The sequence below is a fragment of the Sciurus carolinensis genome, chromosome 1 (genome assembly GCF_902686445.1).
Source record: "Sciurus carolinensis chromosome 1, mSciCar1.2, whole genome shotgun sequence".
Lineage (NCBI taxonomy): Eukaryota > Metazoa > Chordata > Mammalia > Rodentia > Sciuridae > Sciurus > Sciurus carolinensis.
In genome coordinates, this window is record NC_062213.1 from 21,400,348 (window position 1) to 21,414,391 (window position 14,044).

Consider the following 14,044-nt stretch of genomic DNA (forward strand, 5'->3'; position numbering starts at 1 on the left):
TAAAAAAATTCAGCAAATGTATTCCCTAAGGAGGACTCTTGCTTTCTCCCCACTCCCAACCTGGCTTACTCTAAGGAATCCTTCTTATCTTAAAAATGCTGACTGTAGGAGTGAGCCAATAGGAGCTAGCTCCAGATTGAAGAAACGGATATCCATTTCTAGGTTATATATCTGGGTAGACTTAATTTTGTTCATTTTCAAATCAATCAGGCACACTGAAGTCTTCTAAACACTCAGTATACCAAGGATTCTGTTCTTGTTTTGTTTTTGTCAGACTGGAGATATTTCCACCTAATAATTCCAACACAAATATCCTCTTATTTTCAGATAGATGGTTAATAGTTCTCTTAACCAGAGAAAAGTGCATAGGAATGAAAGAAATCTATAAGAAGATCACTGCAGAGGGATAGCTTCTTAAATTCAGGCCAGTCGGACTGGGAATGCTTAAAAATTAACTGGCAATCTTGCTAAAAATACAGAGGTCTTTGCTCCAATATCTGATATTCCAGCTCAGTGATTTAAATGCAGTCGGGTTAGGAAATAGTTATTTTGAAGAATATGAAAACTGAATTACACTAAGGGTTTATGATCTTGGAAATATCTTTTATTTGTTCATTTTTTCATATATCTCTACTCATCTGACTATTCAGTATATATTTATTGAATCTCTGTAAATTCCTTTAGTATGTTAGGAATGGAACTACGTGATAGGTGTTAGTGATTATGTATTACTTTGTTCTAGGTGTTCATGGTTATATATTATAGTAACAAATAATCATGACCTAAAGGGGTATCTAATCAGGGAAGATTTGGAAGTAAAAACAGACAATTATGGTTTAGGCTAGTAAAAATAATACTACGGGCATGTACAACGTGAACAACAGCACGGGATTCAGCCTTGAGAGTTTGGAGAACATTTCTCAGAGGAAGTAAACTCTGATCTAAACTCTAAAGGATTAGTCATAATTACCCAGGTGAAGAAAAACTGGTGAAGAGGGATGTGCTGATGAGAAACCATGTGTAAGGTCCCCAGAAATGTGGCAAACAGAAAATCATGACATAGGGGAGATTTCTAATAGCTCAGCATATCAAGAGTACAAGAAAGTGATAGAGGTGAGAGGTGAGGTTGGTAAGTTAACAGTCCTCTAACGGAGTGATCACAGGTCCCTGAGTTCTACCAACAGTCCTGTTGTCTGGATTCATTTTAGTAGCCTCCCTTATCACTCTCTAAAGATGATACATGAGAACCGAGTAATGAATTGTAGGATTGGTCATTTACAGCTAATGCTAGGGAGTCTGACTTTTTGGACAAAGAAAGATGTCTTAAAGAGTTTCAGCCAATGTGTGAATTGATCTCGTTTTGGGCTTGACAATCTTATTCTGGTTGCAGTATAGAGAACAGGTGGCAGAAGGACAGGACTGGTGAGGAATGTCGTTTTGTACTGTCGATTTGTTCTGTGGTTGCAGAAATCCTGGCATGACTGAATCAGATGTCGACCCTAGTGGTGATCAGAAGGAAATGGATTCTGAAAATAAAAAGACTCAGTCTGGATTTATTACCTACCATGTGATCTTGGCCAAATTACTTAATGTTTCTTCCTTTTCTTAAAAAATGCAAAAATTCCTTATCAAGTTCTTCGAAAAGGTAAAAGAGATCATTGCTCAGAGCACCCAGCACGCATCCTAAAAACAAAAGGACCCCTCAAATTGATTGTTTTCACTTTCTCTGCCAAAAAACCTGAAGCTATCTCCATAGCACACTTCCCTGGTCCAACTCCCACGATCAACTCTCCATTTTTACAAATTACATTTCCCTAATTCTATTCCAGGCTCCCTAGTCCTGCTAGCCTCATTTAATGTCCAGATCTCAAGTGTATGTTGCCCAAAATAGCCTAATTTACTCAGAGATAAGCTTGAGATTTATAGTTGCTCAGAGGATGCATCTACCCATTAAAACAACAAAAACCCCACCAGGCTTTGACTACTAAGCTTGTATCTTAAAGGCTACACACATAAGCAGTGTGACTCATGAGCATTGTACCTATGGTCCCAGGATTTCCTGAAAAAAAAATCTGATCAGATGTCCTAGTTTTGTAGGATCAGAAAATACGGTGTCTTTGAAGGAAGATGACGATGCATTTGAATCAGCTTCACCTTTCACTGTGAAAACCTCTTCCAGTCCTCACTCTCCCTTGGCCAATCCCTTCTGCTCCCTTCTCTCTCTTTCTTTTCAAAGTCCTTTCCTTTTTTTCTCTTTTTGTCCTTCTTCTGCCACACGTGTGATGGCCTCTAATGACAGCCTCCAGGACCTCAACGTCCTTAATTTGGTTTTAAGGTCCTTTGAAACCCACCTCTTCCCACTAGGGTAAACCCCTGTTGAAGTCCACTCCTTTCCTGAAACCTGGCGCACTTTCCTGGTGTCTCTGTGTTAGTTCATGCCGAGACTTTGCTGTTGAACTTGTGTATCCAGGTTGGTTCTGCTGAGCTGAATCCCCATCTTCTCCAAGCGGCACTTTCGTCTTCTATTGGTCTGAAGTTGACTCCCTTCTTCTCTATCTTCCTTAGTTCATTTACTACAGGAACGGAGTCTCTTTCTTATCATGTATGCATGCCTCATCTCATTCACTAGATTGATACCTGCTCCTTGGGAAACTTGTCTATATACTCTCTTATTTTACCCACAAAATCAGCATGAACTTTAAATATTATAAGTTATTAACATGTATGTTCAATTTCAGAAATTTAAATTAGTTACTTAATAAATTATTTTAAAAATAATTTATTAATTAGTTATATTATAGTTATCCCCTTTTCTCAGGATTCTTTTTTTTTTTTTTTTCATTTGATTTTTGGGTACCATGGCCTGTGTGGTCTGAGTAGCTTCTTGTGATCTTATCATCAGAATTCCTGGGTTGACATCTTGGGAGAGGTTAGTTTCTCACATAGAAAATGGGGATATGAAATGCATCTATTATGCTGGTTCTGAGTTGTCATAAAGCCAAATGGAACAATTTGTTATGGTTTATGTTGGACTTATTCTGTCCGTATACACAGATGTAAGACTGGTTAATGTACCACATGTGTGTGTGCATGCACACATACACAAACACACACATTTTAAATTGACCTCACCATGGACAATACCCAGTCTGATGTCTTTTCTGTTGGTCACTGCTGTGTTACTTCTCTGGCTCTATGAAGCCTCTTGGTCATTGTTGGACTAAGTTATACTCCCGACTCATCTCTAAGTGGAAGATCCAGAAGAAAAATTATAGAAGTTGCTCTCATAGCCTAGAATTCTGGATATTTGATATTTCCTCCTAATTTGTAGAGGTAAGTAAGTCATGTATGGCTATTAGTGTAACAAATCAGCATGATGTATCTGCTATGGTTGGAATAGGTCTCCTCTAACACTCAACGGTTGCCAAGGTGATAGTATTAAGGGGTGGGACTGAAGAGGTGATTAGGTCATGGGGGCTTCTCTCTCAGTGGGATTAAGGTCAGTGTAAAAGAGGCTTCATACAGTGTTTGGCTAGGTGTGTTCTTCTGCCATGTGAGAACATGGTGTGCCTTTGTCTGGAGGGTCAGGCCCTAACCAGCAGTTGAACCTGCTGATGCCATGACCTTGGACCTGCTAGCCTTCAGAATTGTGAGAAAATAAATTTTAGTTCTTTATAATTTATCCAGACTGCGGTATTCTGTTATAGTAGCACAAAACAGACTAAGACATTTTAAAAATTAACCTCTAAAAAATATGGTACATGCGGCTTTTCTTTATTTCAAAAATGCTTTGTTGTTAGAGCAGTTTTAAGTTCACAACAAAATTGAGCAGAAGGCATAAATTTCCCATCAATGTCTTGACCTCAGAGATGTATGGTTACTCGGTTAGCATCACCATACCACTAGAATGGCACATTTGCTACAGTTGATGAATCCACACTGACTCATCATAATCACTGAAGTCTACAGTTTACATTAACATTCACTCTTAGTGCTTTAAATATTGTGGCTTTTGGTCAACATAAGATGACCTGTATCTTTCATTAAAACATCTTCTCTGCTCCTCTATAATCTCTTGGCAACCACTGATTGTTGAAAACATTTTACTTTCTCCAAAGGTTTACCTTTGACAGATTGTCATATAGTTGGGGGCACACACTATGTAGCATTTTGATTTTTTTTTTAATTAAGTAGTATGCATTTGTGATTACTATATATTCATGGTTTTTTAAACTCATTCCTTTTTAGTGCTGAATATTTCATTGTGTGTTAGTCAGCTTTTTATTGCTGTGACCAAAATACCCAAGGAGAATAACTTAGAGGAGGAAAAGTTTATTTTGGCTCATGGTTTCAGAGGTCTCAGTCCACGGTTGGCTAAATTCATCATTCTGAGCCAGAGACGTGATGAAAGGGCATGGCAGAGGAAAACTGCTCAGCTCATGACAGTGAGAGAGCACAGAAAAAGTGAGGTCCCAGGGACAAGATATGAACCCCAAAGGTATGCTCTCAGTGACCTACTTCCTCCACCCATGCCCCACCTGCCTGCAGTTAACACCCGCTAAACTATTCAAGTTTTTAATCCATCAAATGGATGAATACACCGATTGGGTTACAACTCTTATTATGTAATCATTTCTAAACATTCTTACATTAACACAGGAACTTCAGGGGGGCACCTTATATCCAAACTGTAACAGACTGGATGTGAAACAGTTTGACTGTTCATCTGCTGAATGACTTGCTCTGACACTTTGGCAATGATGAATAACGTTGATATAAATACCTGTGTGAAGGATTTTGGTTGACATAAGTCTTCAACTCTTTGGGATAAATATCAAGGAGTACAATTGCAGGATCACATGGTAAGTGTGTGTTTTGTTTTGTAAGACATTGCTAAACTGTCTTTCAAAGTGGATATAATGTTTTCATTTTTACCAGCAATGAAGATTTCCTGTACTATTATGTTTTGGATTTTCACCATTCTAATGTGTATGTATTATATTTCATTGTTGTTTTATTTACCTTTCCTTGATATGTTGTGGTTTTTCCTTGCATATGCTTATTTGCAATCGCTATATCTTGTTTCGTGCAAGGTATCTGTTATGGTCTTTTACCTCTGAGTATTTTTTTCTTATTATTGAGTTTTAAGAGCTCTTTGCATAGCGGATATTAGTTCTTTAAGATGTGTGTTCTGCAAATATTTCTCCCAGTATTTGGTTTATCTTCTTATTCTCTTGGCATTATTTTTTCACAGAACAGAACTTAATTTTAATGAAACCAAGGTTATCAATTATTTCTCTCATGGATTGTGCTCTTGGTGTTGTATTTAAAAGGTTATTGCCAAATCCAAGATCATCTTTATTTTCTCCTATATTAATTTCTAGGGGATCACAGCCCTGCATTTTACATTTAGGTCTTGCTGTCCTTTAGAGGTGGTTCATCCCCAAGGGTTCACATGTTGGACACTTGGTCTACAGTGGGGTACTTTAGAGGTAGTTAAGAGGTGGGGCCTATTGGGTGGCCATTACTGGCTTCCCTTTGCTCTCTGCCATGATGGTTTGCCAAGGAGATCCTCACCAGAACTAGCTATGTGTTTGGACTTTCACCCTCCCAAACTAAGCTCAATAAATCTTTTTTCTTTATAAGAACCCAGACTTGGGTATTTCATTATAGCAACAAAAATGAACTAGAACAGTCTATGATCTATTATGAGTTAATTTTTATGAGGGATGTAAAGTCTGTGTCTAGATTCATTTCTCTCTCTCTCTCTTTTTGCATATTTTGTTACAGCAACATTTATTGAAAAGACTATATTTTCTCCATTGTGTTGCCTTTGTTTCTTTGTTAAAGATCAATTGAAATTTTTTATGTGAATCTACTTCTGGACTTTCCATTCTATTCTATTGGTTTGTTTGTATGATTCTTCAATTTCATACTATCTTGATTACTGTAACTTCATAGTGAGTCTTCAGGTCAGGTAATGTTAGTCTTCTAACTTTGTTCTCCTTCAATATTGTGATGGCCATTCTGGGTCTCTTGCCCCTTTTTATAAATTTACTGATACCCACAAAATAATTTTCTGGAATTTTGATAGTCTGTACTGAATCTATCAATTAAGTTGAGAAGAAATGACATCTTGACAATATTGAGTCTTCCTATACATGAATATGGGATATCTTTTCATTTATTTAGCTCTTCTTTAATTTCTTTCACCTGAATTAGTAGTTTCCATCACATTGATATTATACATATGTTGCTAGATTTATACCTAAGTACTTCATGCTTGGAGAGAGCATTCAAGTTACGTTTTTAATGACCAAATCCAATTGTTCATTACTGGGATATAGGCAAGCATTTGACTTTTGCATTTGAATCCTCACATTCCATGACCTTGATATGATCACTTATGAGTTCCAGGAGTTTTGTTGTTGATTCTTTTAGATTTTCTGCAGAGATGATGATGATGATGTCAATGAACAAAGGCAGTTTTATTTCTTCCTGCTCTATCTGTGCACCTGTTTCTTCTTTCCTTATTTGATTTCATGGCTAAAGTGTCTAGTACAATGTTGAAAAGGAGGGGTGACAAGTGACATCCTTGGGGCATTCCTCATCTTAGTAGCAAAGCTTCTAGTTTCTCACTCACATGTGACTTTTCTTGGTGCAACTTAGTGGAAGTTAAACTAATAAAGTACCACCTTCTTCCCTCAATTCCTGAACACTAACCTTCCCTTTGTATGATCTTTTAGGTAAAGGAAAATCTTAGCTAAAAAAAAAAAAAAAAAAAAAAAAAAAAAAAAGATGAAAAAGGAGCATATTTGTACATTTGCATCCTTAATTTCTTCACCTGATTTGCTCCACAAATATTTATTTGCCATGACAAACAATAAATATTTGTGGAGTAGGTGCTGTTCAAGACTCTGGAGCTCTATCAGTGAACACAAGAGAAAATTACCTTTGCACTTTAGGCACTCAATCCTTTTAAGGGAATGTTAGACTAAAAAAAGCAAATAAATAAGATATGCAATCACTCTAATAGTCATGAAGCAAGTTAACAGGGTGGTATGTGAAAGGACATTGGGGCATGGACTACACAAGGTTGGGAAGGCCCTCTGAGAACATCCTGGGCCAATTTGCAAAGAGTAAGGAAAGAGCTTTCTAGGCAGAGGGAATGGCTTGGGAGAAGACCCTGAGATAGGAAAGATTTTGGTAACATCAAGATGCAGAAAGGGGTACAATGGAGGTGCAGAAGGGTAAGATCAAGAGAGGAGCACCAAGGAAAGTCAGAGAAGCAGCAGGCTGAGCTCTGAAATGAGAAGAGAAGCAAGCAGTTCAGTGTTTAAGAAAATGAATAAAAGAAATTAAATTTCCTATCAAAAGATGATGCACACCAACAATTGCTGTCGATGTCTTTAAGCAACCCCTGTCCTCTTCTCCTAAAATCAAACTGCATGGTAACCTTTGGTTTGCTGCCTTGGAGCGGTGGCAGATGAGCTGACTTAGCTAACACAGGGCTTCCTCCCCTGGTTTAACTAAGGCAAACCCCATTTTGGAGGCTAGGGAAAGTCGCTGTCCAAATGCAGATCAAGTAATTATTCAACAAAAGTGACCTAATTTAGGGTAGACAAACATACCAAATATTATCCATTTCCCATGGGTTTTTTACAAATCAAAATCTTTCCCTTTGGTTTATAAACTCATGCGGATTTGAAGGCAAACAATCTGGATGGTTCTGATTCATTTGCATTTAACTAATTACCATGTCATTCTTTTACAGTAGTTTGAAAGTTTAAGAAACCTCTTGAGACTTATTAGGTTTTGAAAAAACACAACTATTTAACTTTAGAAGACTTTTAACTTTTTCTTCTAAAGAACAGGAAATTATGATTTCATAAACACAAATAAATGAAAAATCCCAATTCTGAGCTCAGTTTATAACATAAAAATTTATGATGCTTGTGTAAGTATCAAATTAGCCAGATACATTCACACAAACATGATGTAAGAAAATCAAGCTTTGGTAACATGACCAATGGTGCCATTTATGCAGAGTAGAAAACTATAGCATATTACTTGAGACAAGAGTGTCACCCTGCTTACCGTCTTATTTCATTCCAATGCAGCAAGTCATCAAATTTCAAAGGTTCTAGAAATATCAAACTTTTAGAAAAAAATCATCTAATTTTAAATGAACAGACTCGAATAGACTTTATGAAAGGTCTTCTTATTGGGTAAAGCACTTTTGATTGCAAGCGATAGATAATCCACCCAAATTGGGCTTAAGCACAAGAAGGAACTGTTTGGTTTATGTGATTGAAAAAGTGAGGTAGAGAGGTGTCAAGGTATGGGAAAAATTTAAAGACTTGAAAAAAAAATTCAAATTTAGAGACTCAAGTCATCAGAACACTGTGTCTTTCCACCTCTAAGCTTTGGCTTCTTCTCCTGCCTTCATATAATGGCAAAGTGATTTTAAGTAACTTGAGGCCAGGTGTTTCCAGATTCCACTGAAGCCCAATAAGAGACTAAAATGATGTGCGGTAATTATATTGCTACTCCCCAGACATCCCATTGGGTCAGGAGATCATTCCTCAGTCAGTCATAGTGCTTAAAGGACATGTTTTTGTGATTGGCCAGTCCTCAGTTATGTGAGCTAAATGTTCCATGTTACCCATGAAACAAGGGATTTGAATGAATGTTGCTTAAACTCCCAGGATAAAAATGGAGAAGTGACAGTTCATAGGAAACTTGAGGTATTCTTCTTAAAGAAAAGATAATAAATACTGGATAGTAAAACAAATAATCCAAGAAAAAAGCCAAATGAAAATGTCCATACTTAAATATACATACGGAGACCATTCATCTGATATTGAATCTCTTGATGGGGAAAGTGAAATAGCAGCCTGGATTGAAGTCCTAGCTTTGTCATAAATTACCTAGTTGATGTGGCCAAGTCCCTTCACTTCTCTGCGCCTTGGTATCCTCATTTCTAAAAGGAGGGGATTGAACTCAATGTTCTCTCCAAGTTTTTTTCCAGCTATGAAATGGTAATGATCCCAAGCTTGCCAAACTAGAATGGGAAGATTCTCCTGGCCTAGGATTTCATGGAAAAGAAAACGGAAGCAAACCCAGGTGCAGGGCAGAAAAGGGAGCCAGCAGACCCCGGGCCATAGAGCAAAGGAAGCGAAGAGAATGCTCAGGGGAACAAGGTCAACTCCAGGACAGGACATCTCTCTGCAAGCTGAGGAGCACCCTCCAGTCTCATGACGCCTCTGTGTGTGAGTGCACTAGAGCGGTGGTGATAGTTGCCATAGAGAGGGATAAATAGACTGTTGTTTGGTGCAATAACTTGGTTTCTGCCAGAAAGTTTCACACTCAAAATAAATATTATATATGGCTCTGATCAGCAGTGCCTAATCCGGAAAGAAAAACATATACAGTATATTTTCTGAGGTGTTGTGTTAGAATTCCACATGTCCATAATATCCCATCTAGAAACCTTGAGGTTATATGCATTTTGAAATTTAAATTTTGTTTGGATTCAAAAAAGTGAACATAAAACATGTACTCTATATTACCCAAAGTGGGGTGGAGTGTAGCTCCCTATAATCATATTTCCACAGTAAAATACATGAGTGTTTCATTGAGAGATAAAGATAACAGACAGTCTCTGTTTAGTTTAGATCAGGTGGGATATTGGAAAAAACTCAATTTCCAGAGTTTCTGGGATTTTGCAGTGGGGACAAAGAGCAGAGTATTTGATTGGGATCATTTTGAATAAAGTAACATAAAACAAACAAAAACCAAGAACAAAAAAGGAGATGGAATCTGGACTGTCATTGAATAAGTTGAATTGTTTTTCTTTATATAATGTCAAGGTAATTGAAATTGCCCTTCTTGTCTTTTTCTTTTGTGAAAGTCTACAGTAGGCGTTTAATAACCAATTGTAAAATTAAAATGTTCTATCCATTTTGGGCCCATTGGCTGTGTTCTCATCTCATCATCCTAACATCTTGCACTGGATGCTGCACATCAGTTCCTAAATGACTTTGTAGCTTTTTATAATATTTGATGGATTGCATACTTTCCCTGAGTCGATCTCAGCCTCCCTCTCTGCTGTGACCAAAGGACCTGACAAGAAAAATTTTAAGGAGGAATAATTTATTTGGGGGCTCATGATTTCAGAGGTCTCAGTCCATAGACAGTCAACTCCATTCCTCTGGGCTAGAGGTCAGGCAGAACATCATGGTGGAAGAGTGTGGCAGAGAAAGCCCTGTAGGATATGGCTCCAGGAAGCAGATATAGACTCTGCTTAGAAGGGACAAAATATATACCCCAAAAGTAAACCCCTAGGGATCTACCTCCTCCAGTCACCCTGTACCTGCCTAGAATTACCACTCAGTTAATCCCTCTCAGGGGATTAATTCACTGATTGGGTTAAGGGTCTCATAACCCAACCATTTCACCTCTAAACCTTCTTGCATTGTTTCACACATGATCTTTTGGGGGACACCTCATACCTAAGCCATAACTTACACACACACACACACACACACACACACACACATGTGCATTCCTCTTCCACAAATTAAGTTTCCTATAAAGCATCCAATATGGTTTGATTTTCCTAAAGCATTAGCTGTTGGCCCATCAACTCTAGGGAATGTTTTGATTTTTCATGATTCAAACTACTAGTTATTGTTCAGGATAAATTATTCTAAAAGATTATTCTACAGTAACAATCTCTAGTCTCAGAGGTCACATATCCCCAATTCAGCACAGGGGCCTCTAGGCAGGGCAACTCCACCAGGTACCCAGAGTCTTGGAATATTTGTACTACTTGACAACCACCAGATTTTCAGATTTGAAGAACTTCAGCTTGTTTTTCTATAATCAGAACTTTACATTTATGAGAAAAACATACCAATTAATATATCACAGATGGCTTTTAAAAAAGCAACAGCTATATCAATATAAATTTATTTTGTTTTTTCTTCCCTACATCAGGATCTGAAGTCCTAATTCTCTGAGCCTCTGAATCCATTTTTAAATGACTATTATTTAATTGTCTGCATTTATGGGGAAAAGGGTGATAATTTGATACATGTATACAGTAAATAATCCAATCAGGAGAGTTGGCATTTCCATTTCCTTTAATGTTCAGGAAATTGTTGATTCAACATATGGTCATTGTGCATATTTATAGAATACAGTGTGATGTTTCAATACATGTATAGGGTGTGGGCTGATCAAATCTGGGAGGTTTGCTGTTCCATCTCCTTATCATTACTTTGTGTGTAGAGACTTTGAGCTCCTCTCTTCTAGTGACTTGTATTATATATTGTAAAATATATAATAGATTATTGTGACTATAGTCACCACACAGTTCTGTAGAACACTAGCTCTTACTCCTTTTAGCTGACTTGATACCCACTATCCAACCTCAATTCTCTCTCCTCTTCTCCTACTAAATCTGGAGCCCTCTCCCTGTCTACCACATTGTTTCCTTCCTTTCTTCCTCTCCCTCTTCTCATTCCCCTGGTCATTATCTCTTCTTGTCTGGATTGTAGCACTAGCTTGCTGCTATCCTCAGTCTCTCTTCATTCATACCACACATTGCAGCTAAAATAAACCTATTAAAATACTCATTTGGGTTATACTATTTCTCTAGAGCTTACAGAATAAAATATTAAACCTATGTCTTATCATCCAGGCCTGTTTCAATTTTTTTCCTGCCTCCATTGTGACCTTATTTTCTCATTATCTTCTCGTGAAAGTCTTCGGCTCATGCAAAGGGAGCCTCCTTGACCTTCTCTTTCTTATCTGTACTGGTTTAATGATGACAGTCCCTATCTCCTAGGGTTGTTTTGAAGATTGAATGAAGCAATATATGAAAAACCCCTGTCGCATAGCCCTGACATAGTCAACCTTGATATGATGGTGGCACCCTATTAAGAATACATGTTATTCTTTTGCAGTATTCCAGTATCACCTTTCTTTCTTTAGGATTTTCTGAGACTAGAGAGTTCACTAACTGACATGCAAACACCAATCATTCATATGGAAAAATTAGATAAATGGCTACAATTCAGTACTTCACAATAAATAGCTTTGGTTCTTATCATCCAAAGGATGGCTGGTTCTTATAGTCCATAGTTTTACTAAGTTTATGACTGCTAATAGTTAAGCAGTTACACAAAGCCCTTACTAGTTTGAAGATGAAAGACTGCCTTTTGAGCTACCAAAATCTACCCAAATTACCTCATGAAGAGATTTTGCTTGCCTCTGGGTGTGATTCATATTATAAATTCACTGTACTTATAACATCAAAGTGGTCAAAAGATGTCACATCATCCTCTGGCACCCTTGCTGGGAACAGGCTGTTGCATTTGCCTGTGCTTTATAAGTGCACTCTTACTTAAATTTCTCGTAACAGGCCTATGAAAATGAATTTATATAAAGAGTACTAGTCTAGGAGTCTGGGAACCTGATTTTAGAACTAGTGGTGTGGTCCATTAGCATCAGTTTTTTTCTTGGAAGATTGCAAATAATATCTATCTTCTTAATAGAATCTTGAAAGTCAGGTGTGGTGTTGTTCATCCATGATCTCAGCTACATGGGAAGCTGAGGCAGGAGGATAGCAAATTCGAGGCCAGTCACAGCAACTTAGTGAGAACCTGTTTCAAAATAAAAAGGGCTGGGTATGGAACTCAGTGGAAAAATGTCCCTGGGTTCAATCACCAGTACCAATAACAAAACCAAAACCAAAATGAAACAACAAAACAAGACTATTGTAAATAACAAATGATTTTTGTTTTATTCACCTTATTTCTGAAAATAATTTGTACATATAAAATGCAGTGCAATATGCAATATCTCCTAAGAGAAATTCATATTTATGTTATTTGCTAAAAATATTGATTAAGAATTAAATTAAGTAAGTTTCCTAGGTTCTAAGTTCCTAGGTTCTATTACACAGAATCAACTGCCACTAAAGTAATGGAAAGATTTTCTGCTATTATATCTTGTTCTTTTATTTTTTTTGTATTTGGTATTCCTGAAGGGAAGGAAAGCATATAGAAGAAATGCATTTTGTGTAAAAAAGGAAATTTGAACCATATGACAATTTTAGGGGTGAATGAAGAAAATTGACTTTTGCCCCTTAATATTGAAAACTGGGACAGAAGCCAGGAATATTTGGCTGATGTTTGCATTATCAGAGCAAAGCGAACACTCAGCTACCTATGCAGGAAAGTCACTGGTTAAAATTAGGATAGTTTGGCCAAAATGATGAGACAAACAACAGCTGCAGCGATAGCTCCTGCTTCGCTTTTCACTGCCCAGGGAGATCAGACTAAGTCTCATGTTCCAGACAGCAGAAAAAACTGACCCAGAAATAAAGAAACTTGCCCCAAATCTCATCACTGAGCTCAAATATGAAACAAGTTCTACCTGGCTGCCAACCCTCAAGCCACCTGACAAAGTGGTGGGGAGAAGAAATGTGATTTCAATCAGGAAGGCAGAGACAATAATAAATTTAGCATAACAGGCAGAGTTTTTTTTTTTTTTTTGCTTTTGCTTTTGCTTCTTGAATAGAATGTGCAATAGCCTTAATTCTGTGTGGTTATTAATAATGTACTTGCTGCACAGGTTTTTAGTGAAGGGTAAACTAGTAGTGCCAACCTCAGTAGGAGAAGCCAAGTTTTGCAAAGGGAACCCAATTTATATATTCCAAAGTTGTATTTGGATTAACAGTAAATATATTGAAGGTGCTGAAAAATATAACTCTTATTGGTAACATAGTGACTGTCTCAAGGACATGAGCAACACCCATATTTTTACATACCCCACTTCTAGGGGAAACAGGCCCCCTGATTACATTTATTGTTATCCACTGCTTTTCATGATTAGGCTTTGACTGGGGTCATAACTCTCAACTCATACTTAGAACAGCATGTTACATATGGCCTTAAATTTTGTGTTTTCATGTTACCCTGAGGAAAGAGACTCAAGAATACATCATATTATAATGGAAAATATTTCTGAAGTT